This window comes from Bombus vosnesenskii, unplaced genomic scaffold (genome assembly GCF_011952255.1).
Source record: "Bombus vosnesenskii isolate JDL3184/JDL3185 unplaced genomic scaffold, Bvos_JDL3184-5_v1.1 scf7180000013379, whole genome shotgun sequence".
Classification (NCBI taxonomy): Eukaryota; Metazoa; Arthropoda; class Insecta; order Hymenoptera; family Apidae; genus Bombus; species Bombus vosnesenskii.
In genome coordinates, this window is record NW_022883009.1 from 1,521,442 (window position 1) to 1,545,217 (window position 23,776).

The window sequence follows — 23,776 nt, forward strand, 5'->3', positions numbered from 1 at the left end:
CTACGCATGATTTTCTCGCGTTCGCATCGAAATATACATTGTATAAAATTCTATTAAACAGTGTCACGATTGGGCGCTGAAAAGTATTTCATCGAAGGGCACGGAAAGTCTCGCGTTTATTCGGCTGACGCAATCAGAAAGCTGGTAAATCTTTACGTAATTAGTGGAACAGGTCTGACCACGACGTTCCCGAACTACTAATAAACGATCCGTATGTACGTAGATTTGCCTAACAATCGACTGGTGTATTGCCTCGTCTCACGTATTTATAGATTACAGAGAAACCATTCTGTCCTACCATGAACGAACGATCGTGCAAATTGATCTACGATGATCCTGAGAATAGATAGCGGCCAATTAAACAGAAACAATAGCCTTAGGCAACTTGAACGCGATACTCGTGAATCAATGAAATCGAACGGAAACGATCACTACGTATGTCGACGTTTCGTTTCTTTTAATCTTGAAACATAATCGTTGCATCAAGAAAAAAAGGCGTTCAGGATTTAACCAGATTATAAATGATCCTGCGTGGTAGTTCTTTCATGAATAAATTTCGATTCAACGTGATTAAGTATCTGGATAATTATGCTCGGAAGAACACCGTATACCTGGAGGTTTCAACTATTCGTACTGCATAAACCTTCCTAGCTTTAATGGTTTCCTCAAGGTTACCAGAATTCATTAAAAAATTATTTTCGTATCTTTAACGCTTGCATCAGCGTCCGCTGTTCTATGGAAGACACGGTGTATTTTATGTTCATCTTCGAAACTGCGCTTCCTGGTCTGACGAACGTATATATGACGTATTTGGGGAGAGGGGATTAGGATCCTTCGATGAAGTTTGCTCAACAGATTCTTACGAATTTTCGGGCGGTCGGCATCTGTCACCTGCCGAACGACCTAGACCTTTCGACTTGATCGAAACCTGTCCGATATTCATTCCTGATTATTATCGTTTCTTTTCTTGCTTCTTCTATTCGTTGACTTCGCTTTCAAGTATCCAGGTACGGATGCCTATTAATTATCGTATAACGTAACTAACGACACTTTTCGCGAGGAACAAGTCATTTGGTAAACATCTTTTTTCTATAAATATATAAAACGAGAAAGTTTAGACAGGGACCAGAAAACCAATTGCTGACTTACATTTTTTCCGTTTAAAACATCCAAAACACGAAAAATGCTGGCAGAGGCGAAGTCTTGTCGAAATCCCTGCCGACGATACCGTCGCGTCGGGACGGTATTACAAAAGATCATCGACCTACCGACGATGTAGATTGTCGATCAGGTATGGAGGAAAGATACGTCGTATTACGTTAGCGTTTATACACCAACTGTTTGCGCGCGCGCACTTCCACTCACGTGTATCTACGTATTTTTGTATATATATCCACACAAAGTCACACATACACGTATACACGGGTCACCAATGTTATTCGCACCTTTCTCTAGCCAAAAATTCGTTTTGCACGATGAACAATGTGTTTCTCATGTTTCGTCCGTTTTCTCAAGTATTTGCACGTGCGCTTGTTCCTCATTCGTTCGTCTCCTGCGATAGAATTCGATCCATCGAGTCGCACGAGGACGAAAGTTCGACGGCGTCAAACTATATCGATGCTCCGGCAATGATTACCGATCAAGTTGTCGGCGAACATCAGGTCCATGTGTGAGTCGATCCAAATTTATTTACTATCAACTGTCAAGATAGTGGCCGTGTGGTCGATTCGGTACAAAGTGGCAGGGTAGCAAGTTGAACAGAAATCTCGAGCAAACCAATCGGTTTCAACGTCGATTGGTTTTTAAGTATATATACCTAAGCCTCGCAGTGTCCAAAACAGCGATAGAGCAAAGACTCACGACCCATTTGCACGTGCGAGCTTGCCCACGAAACTGGGTTATCCTTTGTCCTAACAGAAAACGCTTAGTTTTACATTCCTGCTTTTCCGGTTCCTCCGCGTTCTGACCAATGACGTTTAACCAGCAACGCTGCGTTGATCCATTTATTTCTTCGTTTGTCACGCAAAATCCTTTTTGTACCTTCGACACAACCAACGTGGACAACGTTATAGTCTTTTCTTCGAGTTTTCGTCACGTTACTCTCCTTTCAGTCCCGGTTTGATTAAGTATTTCGACGTGATACGATCGGTTTGAATACAACGTCAATCTATATGTCCAGCGCGCATGATCGTGTAAAAAAGATATGAACATGTATGGAAATAATAAAACGGCGATAGTCTCATAGATCGAACGTGGTATGCAGAGCTCGAAAATAACGGACGTTGATGGATTTTAGATGCTCTATAGACAATCGATTTTCGAGCATCGTTATTGCTCAATAAGCGAATCGTTGAAAATCAATAAAGTTTATCGTCGAGATATGGAATCATTCGCGGCAGTTTGATAATCCAAAGGATCTGGGCCTGAACACGTTCTTCGTGAAATGCACTAAATGCAGGTAATTCGTAACGCTAAACCGCCAAAAAAAAAAAAAAAAGATGATATTTTCTTCTCTGTAACGAGGCTTTGATATTTAGATATCGATTATTTTAATCGAGCCTCATACACAACGAGTCCAATGTAATTCCTTTCCTGCAATTTCTCTTTGACAGACCATAGGTGGTTAGAAAAAAGGTTCTCGAGCCTGTTCTCTCATTCGATTCGTTTCATACTCGACGAGCCATTCTTCGTTCCGTGGTATGCATTTTCGAAAATAGCTGATCAGGGTCCACCGTGTCGTTGGTCGATGACTACTACACGAAATTCCCCTAGGGTTCGTTGCACCTTGGGTTGTGCGCGAGATGTAAACTTCGGAAGTAGCGCCGCGCGTGTAGTATTTACGTGTAAGCACGGGCCGAGTTTATTCGGGACTGGCGGTAGCCCTGTTCTGTTGCAACAACATTATCAAACAGACTCGTTCTTATCGCGTTGCACGCTACGCGAGCCGCATCACCATTCATACGTCAGTTTTGCACGGAGACGCGCGAAACAGCATCACTCGCATCTCATTCGCGCGCGTGCAACCACTTACGCATACGTGTGTGTGGACCAAAATGGCAGCCATGCAGCAGTTGCATAACGACTTACGCTTTTTTTTCTATCTCTCTATGACCATTACACGGCTCAGTTTCTGTAGGAAGCCGTAATATTTTCTTAATTAAATGGCGCGTGTTCTATCTATACGCGAAGATCGGTAAAGTAGCGCGTGGATTTCGCAGAAAACGATTGATCAACGCGTGACTATGGGGCCACGACTCGTTGCGTTACTCCGTGGAACGTGGACGACGATGATTCGACGAGAACGCGTTTCTAATTGACAACGAGCGTATACACGAAACAGACGTAAATTCGACGTTGGATAAAGGGACGATAAAAATCGGCGATTAAAGAAACGTCGTTGTCGTGTTGGGGCTGCGGGCATGGATTTATAAACGTGCTTGTTTCCCGCGTTTACCGAAAATGATATTATCGATCAGGCAGTTTCAAGTTGCAATATCGAATCGTTAGAGTAATGTACGAAGAGCGGTGGCTCTTCCAATTTTGGCTGACCTCGTCACGTGATCGGCGGATTTTCCTCCGGGTTACTGGCAGTGTGCGACTCCCGATCGAGCGGCCGATTGTAAAGGTCTCGACACTCTCGAGAGTGATGGCAGTGTTCAGAATGAAAACGAAGTCGATCGATTGGCGCTCGTGCGATCCTTTCCACCAGTCTTCAAGGGTCGCGCCTTTCAAACGGCTGTTGCGGGCTCCTTTGATCGGCGCATGCTCCGCGGATTGGCACACACGGACGAGAGGATGAACGGTGACTTTGGCCGTGACGACAGCAGTAGATTAAGAAAGAGACGGAGAGTGAAAAAAGGGAGAACAAATAAAATCACAGGCAATAGGGTAAGGTGTAAGTAATCGCCGATCTGGCGACGATTAGTCGCAATTGGCAGTGTTTTCGAGATCAGATAAACGAGGAAGAGGTTCATCAGTCGTTAAAGTTTCGTTAATCGTTTCGGCGCCATTCGCGTGCTGTAGGCATCCATTTCGCGACGATTACTGGTAATAGTGAGAAGGAACACTTTCCTTCGAAAATTTCTTCCAACGGAGCACGAGAGAGAAGCACACGCGTGTTCACGTTCGAAATTCGTGAAATCATCGATGCGAATATTTCACACCGGGAAACGAGGAACAGAGAGGTGGCGTGCATAGAACACAGAAGAGAGAGAAAGGGACAGAACGATGGCGCTGAATATTCTTGCTCGATGGCACTTCCGGTTCGAGAGCCCGTGCACTTTCTCCTGAACAGCGCGAATAGCGATCGTTTCCCTGCTAGAAGCTTTCCAGTGATCCTAGTCGATTTCTCGTGCCGCGCATATCCCCGGGTCACGAAGCATCCAATTTGAAATTCGTCCTCTAGTTCTTGCTTGCTCGCTCCTTCGCACGTTCGTCCAAAATACACGGTGACGATCGTCTCGCGATAAACGCCGACAACGACAGAGTGCAAGTCGGTAGTAGCGATCCGTTCCGTTCGATTTGCGGATGAACGGTCCGACAACAAAGAAACTCTAAGTCGATTCAGCGATACGCTGCATCGGAGGGCAATGTCTGACACTGATAATTCTAGAAATTGCAACTAGCGCCACGTTCAACCAACACGTTCTAGAGGAGTTAGCCGGGCTAATCTTTCTCGCGTCGATCACTGTTCGAAACCATCGTGGTGACTGGATAGGCGAACGGAGCTGTCACGACGAGATTGCACTGGAGTCAGAGCGAGGCACACGTAGCAGGTTGTCGTAGGTCACAGAACGGTCTGTTTCGTTCCTTCGAACTGGCACTTCCGGTCGAGGCACGTGGTTCCACGCGTCGAACCGTGCAAACAGAGGGACAGTTCGAGTTTTCGCGCGGGACACTTCCGGATTGTGGCAAAACAACGACGTCCATCACTATCACCATCACAGCCACCACCATCGGCACCACCTCCACCGTTTCTCACGTTCCTTCTTGCCCGAGTTCGTCGTAATACGTACGTGTGTGGCCTACGTACGTACGTCGCGTGTATGCGTGGCCCGTCCCTGTACGCGTGCACGTGTGCGCGCGTGTGCGTGGACGTGTTTCTCTCTCGTCGTACCGAGGTGTAAACCGAGTGTCGAGCTGAGTTGGCTTCGACAAAGTAGGGCGACGACTGGGACAGCGGCCACGGGCACCAGCGCTCACCGACGAGGAACCCGTGCGCCGTGCGGTGGAGGAACTGTGGAAGTGGAAGAGAGAACCCTCCTCGTAAAACGGCAGCGTTGCTGTACTACGTTCTCCAGTAGGGGAACCTCTAATACCGCTGCAACAAGCCTAGCCCGATTGCTTAGCGTTACGCACGCCGCTCGCGGAAAAACTCTATCCGCATGCTATCTACCGAGCACTGCCGTGTTACCAGATCGAAAACTGCCTCGCTTTTCGCTCTTATTCCTGTGTCTCGACTATGCACCTAGTTGCATGACATTTCCTTCGCTCGTTCTTTTCTTTTCTCCTATCTTTCTTTTTTTCATTTCGACACCTCTACTCGGCCGACGAGTTGCACTTTTTCTCAGTGATCGATTTCTACCGTTTCAACTTGCCACGAATTTGATTCTTATCAATTTTCAACATCGAGTCGTTCGTTAAACAGAATTAGTCTCGCGGGCTAAGAAACATGGTAATACGTGGTCAACATTAACACGCGTAGCGTTGTAATTAAGCGAGTAACACGCTTGTCTTATCGTTCGTAAATGAAAACTTTGTTACGTAACCGAACCGCGTTGTTGATAGAAACGTCGTTACTGTGCCGTTACGGCACAAATGGAGGGAAACGCAGAAATGCAAGAGCTGCCTTCGCTCTATTCGCCGAAATTCGCCGCAACTATTAGCGTATCGCAGAATTCCGAGGACACAGCCTCCGTCGATATCTAGATGGAAACACCAATTTTAAGCGCTGAACGTGCGAATTTCACGTGATTGCGTGACACGCACGTTACGAAATATCGTCGCCACGAACTGGGCTGTTGTCTTAAGTAGAATGCATCGCTGTAAAATTTCTTCGTGGATTTCGACCACAATACCGTTCGAAGATTAAACGTCGTGTCGGTGCATTTTATTCTTTCAATAATGGTTTAGACGAGACATCCGAGTCGGTTGCGGCAACAGATTGATATTTTTAGAAATAAAATCGATCGATCGATTTTCCGCGCCCTGACTTTTGCCGAGTGTTCAAGAAAGTTGTAGCCAATTCTCTATCTTAACGTATCTATTATATTATATCAATCTCTTATATTCTGTACGTTATTTGAGTGCCGAAATATTTACTCCATTTATTATGTCTGTTTGTATACTTTGTATAAGGAGATTTTAATTAGATTAATCTTATGAATGTAATTACCCCCGACAAAAGAAACGAAGATAATGCATTTATCGATTTTAACATGAGCGCACACATAGAAAGGAAGGACGAACTGTTCAAGATTGGAGACGAAAGCAGACTAAGAAAACAATTTGGAGGGAAGTATTTAGAATGAAAAGAGAAAGCAGCGAGGCATAAACTGCCTACGACTACGAGAACTCTCGTCAGCCTGTATACTGTATACTATGTGTTCTTGTTATTCTTTTACGGTCTAGGCCACGATGTTCGATAACCGAAAAACTTTCACCTTCCGAACCACGTTACACTCGCGAGCCCATGACCAAGGATCGCACCGTGCGTTTTAGCACAGCTGCGACCGAGCTCGATCTCGACGACACAGACTCTCTTGATCTTGATCTTTCGATCAGGTCGTTATATAAAAACGTGTCCAAAATATCTCGAGCAGCAGAGCCAATGAAAAGATTGCAAAAAACATACGCAATCAAAATAGTCATTGTAGTATATCATATTCACGGTAAAATTATCTTTTACGTGTAACAAACGTAGTTCTGTTTGTTACTGCAAATCAATTGACGATTTTTCCATTTTAATCGTTTATATCAAATATACCTGTTAGATTATCGCAACTAAACGTTCAAATTTAAATCTCTCAATTAAAATTAATAAAAACAGGGGACAATTGATACTGGAATAGTCGATACTGGAAGGTTTATATTCCAAAGAAGAGAACTTCGTCTCAATTCTTGGAAATCAAAGGGAATTCGTTTGAAGCTGTTGGACAATATCGCGACAGGAAGAACAGTGCTGCGAAAAGGAGAAGGCTGAGTGGGGGATCGTTCAGGTGGAAGGCTAACCGGAGCGCTCCTTGGAACAGTGTACGTCACAAAGATCCTCCACGTCGCGTCGCGTCGTTGCCCTGACCTCAAAACTAGCTGACTCTCGCTATCGCCGCTACAATTACGATCTCCCTGCACTCGACTAGAATAAGCTTCTAAACGACGGCAGTCAACTATCCAATTGCCTTTCGATAACCCTACGAAAGAATTTTCCAACAATCAACCGATAATTTCAATATTTTTGGTGGAAACACCCCTTAGAATATTTCGTGTAATCGATTTCCTAGAAGGAATTTAACAAATTCTGTTGAATATTCATATGCTTCGTTTCTATAAATCTCTTTACGTTCATGTCGTATTATGTTATCTATGCAAACCCGTCACAGTCACAGGTAGAACATCTGGATATTAAGGAGTTTCTCTAAATTCTTGCTTCCAAAAGGCTTGGCTTCTCACTTTCAGCGGGATCGTCAAACAGCCAGCGATTCGCCAGTCACATACAAGCATCCCATCATAAATTACCACTGGCTGGAGGTTGCGTTCAACATGATGTAAAGCCCAGATGCGAGGAGCGATGCGACGCGACGCTTCCTGTTCCGAACAATATCCCCGTTCTGTCGATCGTTTCAGCGGCAAATTATTCACGTAAGCGACACGTTGTTGAGGGCCCATTAAGGATCACTGGCACGCAGTGTGTTCTCCGTGATTTCTGACTGGGAATATTTAAGGCAGTAGGAACGCTAGATTCACGACGGTCGGTAATCGGCCGCGGTTAATGACCTTTCAGCGTGCAATTGTTCGTAACGAGCAGCTTTCGTCTCATCAGGGTCGAGACTCGTTCGTCATTTCAGCCTGCATATTCGGGTCAACTATTGTTTGTCGCGGTATTAAGCGACCGCTTCACCAACGAACAATCTATTTCCGGTGACGGATAGTCAGGCTCTCTACTCGCTCGTTGCTCTATCGCGCGCGTTTCTAGGAAGCCCCGGTCTGCCGCGCGCCGCGTTCATTCGTTCTTTCGTTCTTTCCTTCTTTCCTTCTTTCCTTCTTTCCTTCTTTCCTTCTTTCCTTCTTTCGTTCCCTCGTTCCTCGGCAAGTGTGTCACTCGTCGCTCCACTATTACCCCGTGCCGGTCCTCGGGAGAAAGCAAAAATTACACGCTCCCGGGAGCGCCTAACGAATTCCTTTTCAACGAAGCGAACGCTATCGTTCGTGGTTTAGAATGTACCTCTGCGCGTCGTGGATTTCGAGCTATTCGGAGAGAGGATGCATCAGCTTGCGAAACGAAGGTGGACGTTCTAATTAAGTAGCCTCATGAATGGACATTACAGAAGTATTCCTTTCGAGTGACCAAGCTTGAGCTTTTTAATTATTGTTTTCTTACTTTGTAATGTTTCTTTGTATTAATCCATTAAGAAACGTATTAATGGTTCAATTTACATTTTCGACTTCTTCGTATATTTGGGAATATAAAAAGACGGTGGAGATTAAAAACGTGCATGCGGCATGAATAGAGTACACAAGAGGGAGCAATAAAATATTGCACACACCTAGGACAGATATAAATGTCTTGATTTCTTTTTGTCGTGACTTAAAAAGTGATTAACCATTGTCGTTAATAATAAGCGTGCTTGTTTTTTCCCGTAAACAATTAGTCTTGTGGTATTTTCATAGCACGATCATAAGTTATAAAAAGTTAGCGATGTTAGGGAAAGTTAAGAAATTTAATACAAGTTTCTGTGAAAAGTAATAAATACTTTTGTAATAAGAAAAGTGTTTGTTATTTCTTTGGGCCTTAATTTTTTCGAAGATGGAATTTCTTAATCGTCGTTGAATAATATATCATATTACAACATAGAATCGTAAATTAATTAATTGTCGCTATGAAAAATATTAAAAGAAATGCAAAACCGACGCGTTTAAAGTGCACCGCGAAATGCCAAAAATTCCTAAAAAGTCAATAAAATTCTCCTCGTGAAAAATACTAATTTAAGATCGATCATATCCTTCTAAAGACGTCACAATGTTCACGCATTTGCAACAAAAATACCAAAGCATTGAAATTACTAGCCGTAAAATACGCAAGCGTACTTCAGCGTGTAAAATTAAATGTGCAAGCTAGAACATTCGAATCGTTAGAGACGTTAGAAGAATACAAATGGTATGAACGCAAAGTAGTACGGCAAAAAAAAGTTGTAGGCATCGAATACAGTGGAATAAAGTTCCCGAAGAAGACGAACGTTTCCAGAAGGATAAATAATACAGCTCATCTGGATTACCGTTTCCCGTTCCGAAGCTTGAGGCTGCTTAACCGTTGAACGTCGTGGGGTACCGCAAGCCCCACTGACTCACAGAACTACTTTCCCTTCTTTCTCGACGAGGTACTACCTACTACATACCTCCGCCGCGCCGCACCGTGAACAGAGCCCCGTTATCCAGCCAGCTCGTCGAGAGTGAAACGTTTGTATACTAACTCTGCCTTCCCACGGAGCAACGCGACTGTTCGTTCAGCCCACGTAAAAATTTCTCTTCGCGTGTAAAATAATTATTAAAATATATCATCCCCTTTTCATACAAAATTCATGCAACAATGGAATTTTATCGAGTCTATGAATTTCACTTTGCTATTTCAGTTCGTTTCAAAATTGCTTGTACATACTGTAAAGAAGTTGAAAGCAACATTTTCTAAATATTTTAAATTTATGTACCTGATAGAGTACAACTTCATACTTTAATTAAATAATAACAAATCCTTCATCTTTTCTATAGAAATTTTTTTTGAATAAATTATCTAGAGTATTTTTCAAATACATTATTATAGTGTATCATTTCATAATTTTAATTTTGGTATAAAATTCAACCACTTATCTTTCTTCACCCGAAGAATTTATTACGCACTAAAGTATACAAAAAATAATTAATATATTCCTTTTCGTACAAAACTCGTTGAACTCATTGTTTGAGTTACTAAACTTCACTTTATTCGAATAGAGCGCCAAAAAACTAACAAAGGACGTATATAAACAGCATTTTCTATTCATTCTACAATAATTGCAATATTTATTACGTCAAGAATAAATTGTTGCTTTATTAATATCACCGATGGTTAAATACGAATTACAAATGCTGCACCAAAATAGTTCTATTTAAAACATTCGATTCCATAGTTACCTTTTCTTCAGATAAAGAATCCTAAACTTAATGATCAACTTTTCTAATGTAACATTCTTAAATCTGGAGTAGCTTCTTAATAATATATATATATACAATATCTTAATAATACTTATTTAAATATATCCAAGTAATAAAAAATTTTAATATAACCAATCAATCAATTTTGTATAAATACCTATATATAAATCTTATATGCTACACACCGGTATATGGAGATATATGGAACAATTACGAACAATTAAGTATTTCATTTATATTTCGATTTACACGATATTTACACGATTATTAGAAGCCGATGCGTGAATCCGTATTACTTTTTCGTCCCTTATATATTATATAACACACGCACTTGCGGAACTGTTACGAGGTACTGAAAGCGCAAAACGATAGTTATAACGCAACGATAACAGGAAAATGAAACTGTCGTACGTGGCGGGAAAATGTGTAACGATCGCTACCTGGATACTCGTAATCTTTTCTTCCCGACTCCGGAATTTGACGATAGGCGTTTTTCAATTAGACAGCACGTGATATTTTAAAGGTTATCACGCGGTGTCGTAACTGTGATTGGCATCGAGATCTTTTTCCACACGATACTTTAGGAAATATATGTAATATAATACTTTAAAAAAAGGTCCGTGCATGATCGGAACGTGGTCCCAGTATTCAAACTCGTTCACGCACGGCTCGTACGTTCTGCCCTCTAATTAAAATCGGGCAACCCTCGACTCGATGTAATGACTCTCCGTACAGTCCGTAATGATTCGTATACATAATCAGGGAGATAACTTTCGCGCGTGATAGTACGCTTTAATGAAACTAGAAATCGCATTGATCACTCGTTCGTTTGCACAAACAAAATCAACGGAACTTTGAAAATCAGCGTTGTTTCGTGAAAGAAGGTCGCGATTACCGCATGTTTAAGATTTTGTTATTTGATGCATTGAAACTTAACAACAAGTGCATCTTAGGCATTTTGTTTAGAAACGAAACAGAGTTAGATTTAATTGATAAAGATTAATTGATTTTGATTTCTCGAAATATGCGAAAATACTAAGAGAAATAGAAAAATTCAATAATAAATTGTTTAGGAACGTAAGGTTATTCATATCGGAGAAATAACGACACGATTGGAAACGTGTACTCAGTAAACCTAGCCTAAGTATTATTTTATTAGTTGGCATAAAAATAACGACAAAATTTTCAAACACAAACAGTTCTTTAGTACGATAATTCTTTATTGTCTATCATATGCCGGTTGTCAAAACATTCTTATTAGGTTGCGCTTCTATCACACTTTAAGTTATGCGTTAAAAAGTTTTTTAAATTTATAGTAGGCGTGTCTTTAAAACTCTTTTCTTTCTTAAATTAATATCAAAAGACTTACGCGAGAAACGCACCATAGAAAAGATTCCTCCGTGGAAAAGATAACAGACTCTATACACAAATAACTTCTTTGGTCGGACCATTCAAAGTCCTACACTACTCGCAGAAAAGTCTCGTGTTTAATTAAGACAATTACTCTTCCGTGCCAGTGTATACTGCCCGAGTGACCGAACACATTGTAGCGGAATATGAGCGTAGAAAAAGTTCAAGTGGAAACGGAAAATTCAAGTCTAGGAGAGATCCACGTTATTGTGCCTTTGAATATTAACGTTGTTTCAGGTTACAGGGTCTAGAGGTAAAAGAACTTTGAACAGATTGTTATTGCTGTTTCTTGTAACCTTCGGCCAGAGTTACACCACAAGATCAACTTTTTTTATGGTAACGTCCGTTGATATAAATGTATAAACGTGCTCCCCATGTCATTGGTATTATTATCCTTTCTTCGATTGGTATAGTAGCATTGAACGAGCGACGATTACAACCGGTATACACTATCTCTGGACTTGTACTTATTTTAATACGTCTGACTATTACGAATTCATTCGCTCATTACGTTATTAAATACACCTACACGTTATAACCACCTCTACATCCATTTTTCCTTTCAGTGCTATTTGCCAAAGTCAAAGCTTCTCGTCATACAGAATCGGTAGCCCATTAGTGACGAACGACTGTGATTCGTTAGCGTGGATCGTCGATACCAAATCGATTCCCCTCACAGGAAGCACGATGCGCTCTCACTCGTTTTTTTACTCCTATACGTGTACATCGTTTCATCCGCTTATGACCTATTAATCATCGCGGATATAGAGTAGATCCTTGTCTCTGATGTACGTCGTGGGAAAAGGACAGCGTTGTCCGCAGAAACGTAAGATACGTTATATAGCTCGATCTATCGAATGAATGTCTTCGCAAAATAAGAGTAATAATCGTATATGTGATATGTCGATAAATTATTATATAAACAGTGTACCGATTATGAGACACGGAAACTTGGTGACTTGCAGCATGCGTTGAATGTCGTTGACTGTGGATTTGAACGATGGTCAGATAAATCCAGTAACTAGACTATTATGTAAGATGCTGATTATAAGTATTTGGATACACGGTTGATCTGTAGCATACGTTGTTGCATAAATGCTATTAATAGTTTTTTTCGCGTAAAGTATAGAACTCAAATTCAAATGAAGTAATCTATAATTAAATAACGCAACTTTTTTGTGTTTCGGGTCATCTACGATCAAACGATACCAATTCAGGGTTGAACATTTTTTTATTCCCCTTATTCTTCGTAATTAGTATAAACGGCGAAAAATCTTGTAAACACCTTGCATATAACTACGATAATAACAATTAAATAAGAAAATCGTTGTAAATCCTTCTATCTGTGATTTAATTTACATGGTGTTAAAAACAAACAAGCGTTCAAACAGGTATGGACAATAGTGTACGTCTTTCAGAAATAAATTTGAGAGAACAAACGGCGAAGACCGGATAAAGGAAACTCGAAGACGTTCCGATCTTATCCAACGGCCAGTACTTACCTCTCTACGAATGGCTGGTCGGACAAGGCGAGACAAACATACGCGCGACGCAGCTCGCGGAATAAGTGGATGCGTGCGGACGAAGGTGCACCAGAGGTTTCACTGCCAGCCAGCAATAGCGTGGGTCGAATGCCGTTGCCATTGTACATTGCGCGGAGAAACGCTCGCTTAGCTTAGCATCGACGCGTTTAGACCTAGCCTAGGAGAGTACGTAATTACGCAGATCGTCGCGGAGTGGAACAGCAAGGGAGAGAGAAATAGACCTCCTCGAAATCGTGTGCCCCGATACTGAGGTTACCGACGCGACGCGTCCCACATACGAGAGCTTTTGAGAAAGCCCGCGAACTCGCTTAGTTAAGCGCAGACCAAGAGACGCAACGGACTAAAGAATTTTTCTGTCGGATAGGAATAGAATCTTGCTGGTAGGAAGTTCGCGACGCGACGCTTCCTTTAAATGGATTTCACTGATATATATTAGAATATCTTATATTAGAAATATTAGAACATTAGAAATTTTGGAAAATCGAAAACAACAAGACATATATATATATATATATATATATATATATATATATTAGGATATATTTATCATTTTATTATTATTTATTAATGTATATACATTATTATATAGGATATATATATCCTAATATATATATATATATTAGGAAACAAAATCCTAAAGTTACCTTTTTTTCGATTCCTAGATATCACGGAGTCTGATGATTTTAAACTTTCGAAAAAAAAGCAATAGGACGACTGACGACGAGGCAATTCTGACATCGAGAATTTTATTTTCCGTAGCGAGAAATGCATTTCGACACGCTTTCGTTTGCTCGGTCATCGGGCGCAAGAAGTGCGAACCGCGAATGCGCCGCGCCCGCATTAGTTTCTTGGAAACACGAATCTACGCTTAACGCAGCACCGCGTCACGTTCCATTTAGGAGGCTGCAGAAGACCTCTTCTCAACGAAGTAGAAAGTATTCCTTCGTTTATTATCGCGTTTTGCTCGGCCACTTCCTCGTTGGTCTGACCTTTCCCTCCGCTTCTACTTTTCTTCGAGGCTCGTGAAAGGAGGGCCTCGAGCAGCGCGATCGCATCTCAAGATCGTTAAGTTCGCCTCCTACTCAAACCGGCCACGATTCTTCGATTCCTGTCGTGTTGGAATCGATGCGATTCGCTCTAGACTTAGGGACACCGACGAGTACCGGAGAAAGTCGGCTGAATCCACGTCGAAAGATCGACCTTCGACTTTGTTTATTCGCAACTGGCCTCTGTGTTGCGACATGCGAATGCGGGCTAGCGGTATATCGCCTCTGCTTGGCGTATGTCGCTTACGGATTGCGAATACTATGCGGTGATTTTGTCGAGGAATCGAAAAAAGTGGGAGCTTAACAAATATCAGGTGGTTGCATATGATATAGCCGATTTCACAGACGTGTAAAATCACTCGGTATTCGACAAACGTATCGTCATATAATATTTATTATATTGGATATCAACGCTAAAATTTCGTAATTTTTAAACACCGCTACACAATCAGCCACATCATTTCTTATCTGTAATTTCTATCGACGGATCACGTCGAAATTCGTGTAGACCTATCGGATCGATGACTTCGAACAGTCGCAAACGCGCGGTAAAGTTGAACGACCTGTTTAAAACGCGCTTGTTCGAATCGGTTGAACGACCTCAAGGGACGGTCGCGGTTTTATTTTTTAAACAATGGGGAAAGTCTTGCGAAAGCAACGGCGCCGGCTGTAACAGTGTGATCACGTGCGAACGCACCGCTATCAGGGACGTCGTGTTCCTGGAGAATCCTTTCGTTTTCGCTTGTCATCGGTCGCTTTCAAGCTTGTCGCACGAAAATATTTTTAAGCCTTTCACCGGGCCTCTGACTACCTCGAAACCGTATCTCGTTACGAAACGAGTCCTCGACGATACGATCGGCTGGAATTCGGCCGAAGGAAGGTCAAGGGCTGGTGAACAGCAGCTTTCACCAGAAATTCGAGCGCACGAGCGCAGATTTGCTACTCGGATTATCTGAACGAACTTCTAATTAACGATAAATTCATTCAGAACTGGCAGACATTACATGACCGTTTTTATATGCTCCAAAAATTGTCTGTAGCTGTATGTATCTACAATGTTGTTACTGCTACCTTGACCATTATCAGTTATTTTTATAAATATATATTTAATTTATTGTTTATTATATCAGAAATTCGTACTTCCGTCAAATGGTGAACGATATGTTTCAACATAACACACGACCATTAGTGTAATAAGAAACTATATTAATTGAAATATGATGAGTTGTATAGAGAGCAACGACGACTAAAGTAACATAGTATTCAAATATGAAACTTTTCGTTTGGCGTTTTTCCGCCACGTAGTGTCACTTGACGTTCGCAAGCGAGAGGCATTTGCCTAGCCTATCGAATACTTGATTTTAGGCCTCGTATTCGACGGCTGTCAACTTTGGAGAATGGGTTAATGAGCAAGAAAATCCGGATGCCCGGACTAACTGGCAGCAACTTTGAAGAGAATGTAACTATCACATGTGCTTCTGTTTGAATGAAATTTGTTTTCTAATTAATGAAGCTTCTGTCAAGAGGCTGTATATCATAATTGAAGGAAGTAAAATTTAATTGAAAATTTGGGTAGAAAGTAGCTTTAATCGGACAATTGTTCAGAAATCGATAACATACCAAAGTCCGAGACCAATTTTACTAAACACAAAAACATTTAACGTTCAATTAATTGACAACTCAACCATAGTGATACAATATCGCCCGTACGCGATATACGAGCGTGAAAGGATTAACCATCAAATGGTAGCAAGTCGCGACTCGGATCAAACCGTTCCTTCATTCACGCTTATTGTCTGTGACCGTCTGAATGAGACCTGGATGCGTTTCGCGAATCCATGAGAAACGATTATTTTCACGTTAGTGTTCACGCGATATCGCGGGACTTGTGCACACGTGTACGTAAGATGGTGAACGTGTTGATTCCAATGTGCGGACCGTAGTTCGAGGAATCGATTGCGTAAATGTAGGAAGCGCGGATGCATTCACCTTTTGCGCTCACAGTGTAGCCTTGCCCGAGCAGCGGTTCTCATCATCGTGATTTGTCGTACCGTCGAAAAGCCACAGCCTCGTATGTTCAACGAACGATTCGAAAATTAATTTCCCGGCGAGGTTCGCCCGATTTGGTATATCGAGCTGGAATATCCGCGTTGTTTGCTTTACGAACGAGGTTTTGGACATGCGAATTTGCAGCTCCTCTTTTTCGCTCGAGATCAGTCCAAAGTTATATCGCAATAGCCTAGAAGCGATTTTCGAACGAGGTCTCGTTTTGTTTGAGATTGCGCGCGAGCGCGATCAGCTAGCACTTTTCACCACGTGTTCCGGAAGCTTTCCATTCTGTACGATGGAATTTACGAATGTGAGTCGTAAATGCTTTATTTGAAAGCAATGCTGTCATATGAATGTCTGTTATCTTTGCTTTAAATAAATGTCTTTTCGTTTTTCATTAGAGCAGATTTATCACTTCGAGTGTTATCGTTGAAATCGACATACTTTTGCTATCGCGGTGCAATGTTTCTAATACCATATTCGCAAAGTATCGTCCTGGATTTTTATACAATTTTTGCAGATCCATTTAGCTTTCTACTTCTGAGGCTGGAGTTGTTCGAAGAAAATTTAAGGCATCGAAAACTATAAAAAGTTCTCTAAAAACCATATTAATAATAATATTAATGCCACGTTAAACATTACCTTTTTGAGACATATTTAAAAATTATTTCTTCAATTTCACTATCAATTATTATTATTATTTTGCAGTCTGTTAACTATTTTTTATCAAAATATCGTATGGTCGCAGGACCAAATAAACTTGCTTTGAAACCAAAATTTGCGCCAAGATCGTGTTCGATAGAATTCTGCATACATATAATCTCTTGTAATTTCTTTCAAAGAGAACAGTAAAGTTTGATAATAACGAATCGAGTCACTGGACCGATCGGTTCACGCAGAAACTTGAAACAAACAGCGAATTACTGGAACACGATCCGTCGCGGAAGCGATGGCAATCGATTTTCGAAATCGCAACACAATATCGTCAACGGTCGATGGTATTAATTCGCGAACTGGTGTCGGATTAACTATGCACTCTGTCCTGGGCCGAATCACAGACTTTCCTGCATCTAGATAGAATTTCTCACGGTGCGATCGCCGCCGATCCGAACGTACTTTTTCAATCACACGGCGTACATAGGCACATCTCGTGCACTATGCTCCTTTAACTTTCTCTTCCCGTCTCCGTTGCTAACCAACGACATACGCCTTCGTCTATGGTAGGTAATAGTCAATCTACCCACCGCTTATGAGTCAACCGATCGTCGATAGTTAGACGACTAGACGATTGTTTGACAATTACGCTTATCGTATTCGAGAAAATTGTATTTGAAAATTTGTCGAGAGCGTGTACTCCGTTCGCTTTAGAATAAAATAAGCAAAGACAAGTGGAAAATGTAAAATAAAAGTTTTTCCTTCTAAGCGGCATCTTCGACGAGATCAAATTCGATCGATTTGATTTTAATTGCTACTATGTCGTGTTTCACGTACGAAAAGTCTCGATTTGAATAGAGAGAAACGCTGAAAGTAACGATGCGCGATTTCACGAAGAGTCACGCGACTCGATTAGGCCTCGGCTGCTATTTTACGTTCAAGTTTGCTTATTGATTGGAATTACCTGCCCCGGTGTACGTTCCGCAAACATACGCGTGCTTACGTAAGCGAGTGAGCTAACTAAATTTCCAGTAATTCCTTTTCCCTCGCGAGGAACCAGCGCGACGACGAGTCTGTTACGTCACCGTCGTCTAGCATTTCCCGAATATATACTCGATATATATTCTTTTGCGACTACTTTTTTTGCGGTGGGAAAAAAGTTTTCCAGCCAGTTTTGGAAGGGACGATGTAACGCGTAAGAGTGAAACTGATAAGAGGAGGACAAGAGCAGGAAAGTTACGAGAAATCGGGAGAAAGGAGTCGCCGTTGTTGGAGTTGAAAGGAGTCTCGTTGGCTTTGCTTATTAGCATAATCGAATGATAATGAGGCAAAAATTGTATACCTTACCCTGGAGCAGGCACGCTATTTCCGTGAGTGTATCTACCTAGCGTAGGACAGCGAAATAGTCGCGGAAAGCTGACGTTCACGCTCGGCGAAACAGGTGGCACTGAAATTTATGCGGTAATTAAGGAATCGAAAGTCGAAAAGCAAGGATTACGATTTTTAAGAGGTACGTCTGGTTAGTGAAATTCGACGACTTTTCGAATGCTTTCACGGTTTACTCGATTTGCTGGATTATTGTACCGTGAAGTCTCGTTTAATGAATCTGTGGAGTAGTCTGTATAAATCGTGTCGTCTTAAATGAAATAGAAGTCGTCGACTTTGATTTATCGATCTATTTTGTTGAGAATGTTAATAATATTGTGAAAGCAGTACAGAAGTAGGAAGTTAATATTTAACCTTTTCGAGACTAACGGTACGACACAATCCAAGATAACTTTTGGAAACATCGCTACGCAAATTTTTCAATAAACGAACTTCAAAATTGTGAAACGCGAACAACTCTTCTCTCAATATCCTCGTTTCTCTATTCTCAACGATATTTAAACGACAGAAACTATTTATAATGTACTGTAAATCTGCGTTTGCGTTCGCGCGAATTTATGTAAAGGAAAGTATAAAATTAATCCCGGGAATCTTACGCGAAGAACCTACCGTTCGAGATCCGAACTGATAATTATTCGTTCAGCGCGCAACAAAAATATTATTTCTCACCTTCGATTCGTACATCTGTATACAAGATCGCTGGCACGCTCCTGCCCTTATCGATGAGTGAATTTTTAAATTCGATGCACCCCCTCGGTCTACGCCACTGTCGATGTTCTCTCTTCGTCGAACCATTCCCCCAGCCCCTCTGAACGAGCAGCACTACCATTCTCCATGTCCTCGGTGTATCACAGAGGGAGGCTTCGCCCCGTTCGGTGGGGACCATCTCAATGACGTCACCGAGCTGGTATGGAGGTGGAAGCGAAGCAGCGATAGAGGGGTATCGGTTGTGTGCAAAGGGTGGAAGGGGATCGTGGGTGGGGAGTTGTCAGTAGGGGTTGCCGGGTAATATCGGGGATGGTGACGGGGTGAATGACCGACCTAGACTCGAAGTCAGGGGTGTGCAATGTATGAAACCATCCGTAATAGCAACCCTCCTTCAAAGCAATCTACAAGGGTAGGCTTTACACCCTCTTTCTTCGTGTTTGTGTTCTTCTCGCTGCCTATGTCCGTTAAACGCGAGATGCTGGCGCATAACTCGTCAGAGTTGAAGTGTTTTAACGAACGGAACAGTATGCCGAAGACACATTTTTCTTTTTATTAACAACGTTCTGTCGTCATTAACTTTATCAACTCTTTCGTTTCTACGATAAATCATTGACGCAAATATTTACCTATAATTTTTCTACATATCGCGTGACGAATGGACGATTCCTACAAATAATTAGATGTTTAATAGCGTATAAGAAATTTTTTTAAGATAAGATAAATTTGATGTTATTTTATGTGATTAACTTCTGGCGAAATTAATATTTTACTTTGAGATTCTAGATGTTTAACTGCACAATTACCATGGAAATTAGTAGGTCCGTTTACGTATTGGTCAATCGGATATCGTGATTCGAGTAATTAATCGTGATTTTCTACGCTAATTATAGTCGAAATAGATAACGATCGTTCGGGGAAAAAAGATGCACAGTTCCAAAATGTTTTTGGATCGATACCTATAATTCTACGTTGAATCGATTAATAAAATAACATCAATCACCTTTAAGTCTTAACTGTTTTCGCCTGGAAGGATCGTGAAGCGATAGAAGAGACAGCTAGTTGATGCGATCTTATCAATCAGTAGACAATCTATTATTTTATTTGTCGTTGCTATTTTATCGCTCGTTTTTCCGTGTATTCGTCGAATACGCACGAATATGCACGAATCGTCGTTACCCCCTCCCGTTTGTTTTACGATATCGCATTCCGTTTACACATTTCGTCATCTACGTACGCTATTCCAGGTTAGAAGTTTATTTATAAACAGACAGGTTAGCTTCTTTATTTAGACGACGGCGACGACGACAACGACGACGACGACGACGACTAAGACTACGCGACAGCGACGGCCACGGGCGTAAACGTTGGCGCTTGGGAAAGTCGAAAATCGCGATTAAACTGAGAGCTTGAAGCCGATCAGTGATCTCGAAATTCAACGAGCTAGTCCCGTGACTATGGTGTTCGAGGTCAGAAGATCATCGATGCAGATCGGTGCTTCTGTGCACCGATGACTTCGTGTCCCAGAAAGATAAAGGCCGTTCCCTGGTCGGTAAACTGACGTGGGTTTAAGCCCGGGGTGAATCGAGTGCACGAATAGGGTAACGCGATCGATAGCTGACCAAAAATAGGATCTGCCGCGGACTCGTAAAAGCTTTATTAGAAAATGCTTTCTCGATGCAGCGCTCTCGTTACATCCAATGAGACGATCGAAACACCGCTATGGAATACGCACACAATGCAGTGTCGTAAATTACCAAGGCTAGTCTAGAGTCGAAGGAAGTCTAAAGTCTATGGTATATAGCGTAGAATTGCTTCGGGTAGGTATATCGCCAAACGATGTCTGTTCAATTTCGATTAAATTGCCTAATTTGAGGCGTAATCTCGATCACTTACGTTTAAGAAAGATGAACAGGTAGATGCGCGCGTATATTAGAGATGTACACGTAGAATGGTTCGAATTTGGAAAAATATGTAAGAATTAGTAAGAGGAAAAAAGAGTGCATGAAATCATTACTCTTTAGTTAACGCTTTCGCGATATCTTACGATAAATTTCGGTATTCCCACGATATCTTAACGAGTAAAACGAACAAATTTCCGTCAGATTTACTCTAATCGTTATAGGAGCAACTTATAAGTGCAACAAAAACAAGGATGATTACATAACGATCAAATCTACGTGGGATTGTACGTTCGAGAGTCGACATCGACTATCGTCTTGCCTTGACAAGAACGTAGGCTCCCGAGGGCCTCGAGAAAAAGTCAAAAAACGTTGCCAGGAAAAATGTCAGCCCAGGGTCAAACGGTGTTCTGGTCCCCGTGGTATTGGTCGGTTTTGGTTTTAGGTTGTTGCATGCACGAGGGTTAGGTTGGTCGTTCTCTGTGGCGTTGCTGTTACACCACGTGGTTCGTATTGATCCTCTTCGGTGGGCACGGTAAAGGAGAGCAAGCGAAAGAGAAACAGAGAAAGAGCGGCAAACGGGGTGAGAGAGGAGGTCGACCGATGTGTTCTCTCTATCGAAAGCTTCCCTCGTTCGTTCTTCCTCTCTCGCCCACGGTTCCCGATATAGTCACCTCTTTCTGAACGACGTGTAACCCCTATATACCTTTCTCTCTCGTCGAAGAGGGTAGCAGCCTAGTGCCCCTGCCTTTCGGTCGTTCACCCTTCGTACACACTCGATTCCGATTCTCTGTTCTTCTCCCGTTCGTGTCCCTGCCTTCCGCTCCTCTTTTCTGCTTCCGATGCGCGCCCGATCTAAGAACTTCTACAGTCTGTACTTGACCCCACGGGTACACGTCAGGCATTAAGAAGGGGGAAGCGAGATAAAGCAAGTTATGAAAAAGATCCAACTAGTCGGATCATCTGCGTTATTTTTCGTTGAGATAATATCCTTCTCCGATTTGGATCGAGTACTGGTTGAGAGATTGCTTTGGAATGCAAATGTTTCTCTTCAACTTCGTTTCTCAAACCACGGAGAATTTTGTTTGTTGAAAGATTATATACAAAAGGCAAGTGCTCCTAGTTTCTTTAACCCGTTGTAACGTTATGTGACTTAGAAGTTAAATATTCATACGAACCTCTTAGACAGAAGCCAAATTGACCATCTCCATTCTTTGTTAATTTACCTATTTTCATACGTTTGTTCGCAAGATATTCGCATAAGTGATAGTGAATTTCAACGATCTCTCATACTTACGATCAAATGGCAAATTGGCCGGATGAAAAATTATAGGTATGTAGAATTAAGATTCAAATCCAAAAGTATGATACAGGCTTACCTGAAACAAAAAAAGAAAATATCTCATGAAACTCTTGGATCGATCTCTTCTCGCAATATGACAATTATGTTGTTTTGTTTCGATCTGTATAGCAACCTCGCCCTCCAAAAAGGTTAAGGTCATCGAAGAACCGTCGGAAAATGTTACGACAGGCAAAGAAACGCGCACGTATACGCACGCATCTTTGCTAAGTGCGTGCATATCACAAAATAATATCGGCCAGGAAATGATTTTCATCGAATTGCAAGATTTGTTTGCTTAGGATTTGATATCACACCATACAATTATGTAGAGTTTTCCGTTACTTCCATTTCGATATAGTATGTTCAAACTGGACGAGTATTCAAATATTTACATAAATCAATTCAGAAGATTACCAGATTATCGTATTTGTTATCGCTATATTAAATCGAAAGATTTTTTATTGGAATTCCTTTAGTCGTAAAATTAAGGGTTAACAGAGATGAATCGTGAATCGTTTTTCTTTTTCAAAATTTCATTGAAATTTTATCCAAATAATTTAACAAAACATAACGTTTTAAAATAAATAAATGTTAGCCTCGTTTAGTCACGATTACCAGAACAATTTTCACATTTTTTTCATTTTATAGTACGTGACGTGCACAAAGTGCGACTTTAAACGTTGTGTCGGTATAACCGAAGCATTTCCTGTACGTTTCGTTGTGTTTGGTGTAAGTTAAATCGAGACCTCTAGTTGGGAAAGCTTAAACGCATAGAGAACTTGAAACGTTTCACTATACCTCTATTAGTACTTTTGGCAAGATACGAAGATGCGACGGAATAATAGAAGTACAAGTTGCCTCAAGTTCGAAACAAGTTCACAACCGCCTCCGCACCCATAGTTTAAAAAACGCACGTTTAAAAAACGATCTTTTCGCGTTTTATTCCAATTTCGAGAATCTTATAAAACTTGTGAAACTTGTAAATAGAATCTTCATAGATTCTAATTCGTTTTGAATACGGATCTATATAAACTCTGTATCGTGAAGAATATATTGCAATGGGCTTGATAATTCCTGTATCGATTAATCGACGTGCGGTTTTTAGTAAAGCCAGATATCAACGAATCGACCCTAAAGAGCATCCTGATTCATAGTTTACGGACGAAGAAGGGCTTCGATCCCGGCGGGAGAACCGATCAAGGTCATTGATCTTCGAAGGGGATAACTTTTCGCCGTTGCCAAGGCCGTCGTGCTCGATGTGGTTTTAAGTCATTCTATTCTGCAATTTATATTGTACTTTTTATTTAAATACAGCTTATTCTATCTATTCTTAAC

At 41.4% G+C, this 23,776-nt stretch overlaps 1 protein-coding gene across 5 annotated transcripts in view; it reads right to left on the reverse strand.

Annotated features, from left to right (window-relative positions):
* LOC117237482 (hormone receptor 4-like) overlaps positions 1-23,776 on the reverse strand; it is a 143,225-nt gene that overhangs the window by 35,891 nt on the left and 83,558 nt on the right. For 2 of the 5 annotated variants that reach the window (XM_033501489.1, XM_033501486.1), the window contains exon 1: positions 3,550-5,315. The exons of 1 other annotated variant lie outside the window; for it this stretch is intronic. The gene's annotated coding sequence lies outside the window, so the exon portion shown is untranslated. Of the gene's footprint in view, positions 1-3,549; positions 5,316-23,776 lie in introns of those variants that run through there. 2 more of the 5 variants (XM_033501490.1, XM_033501488.1) reach the window with 1 other exon arrangement.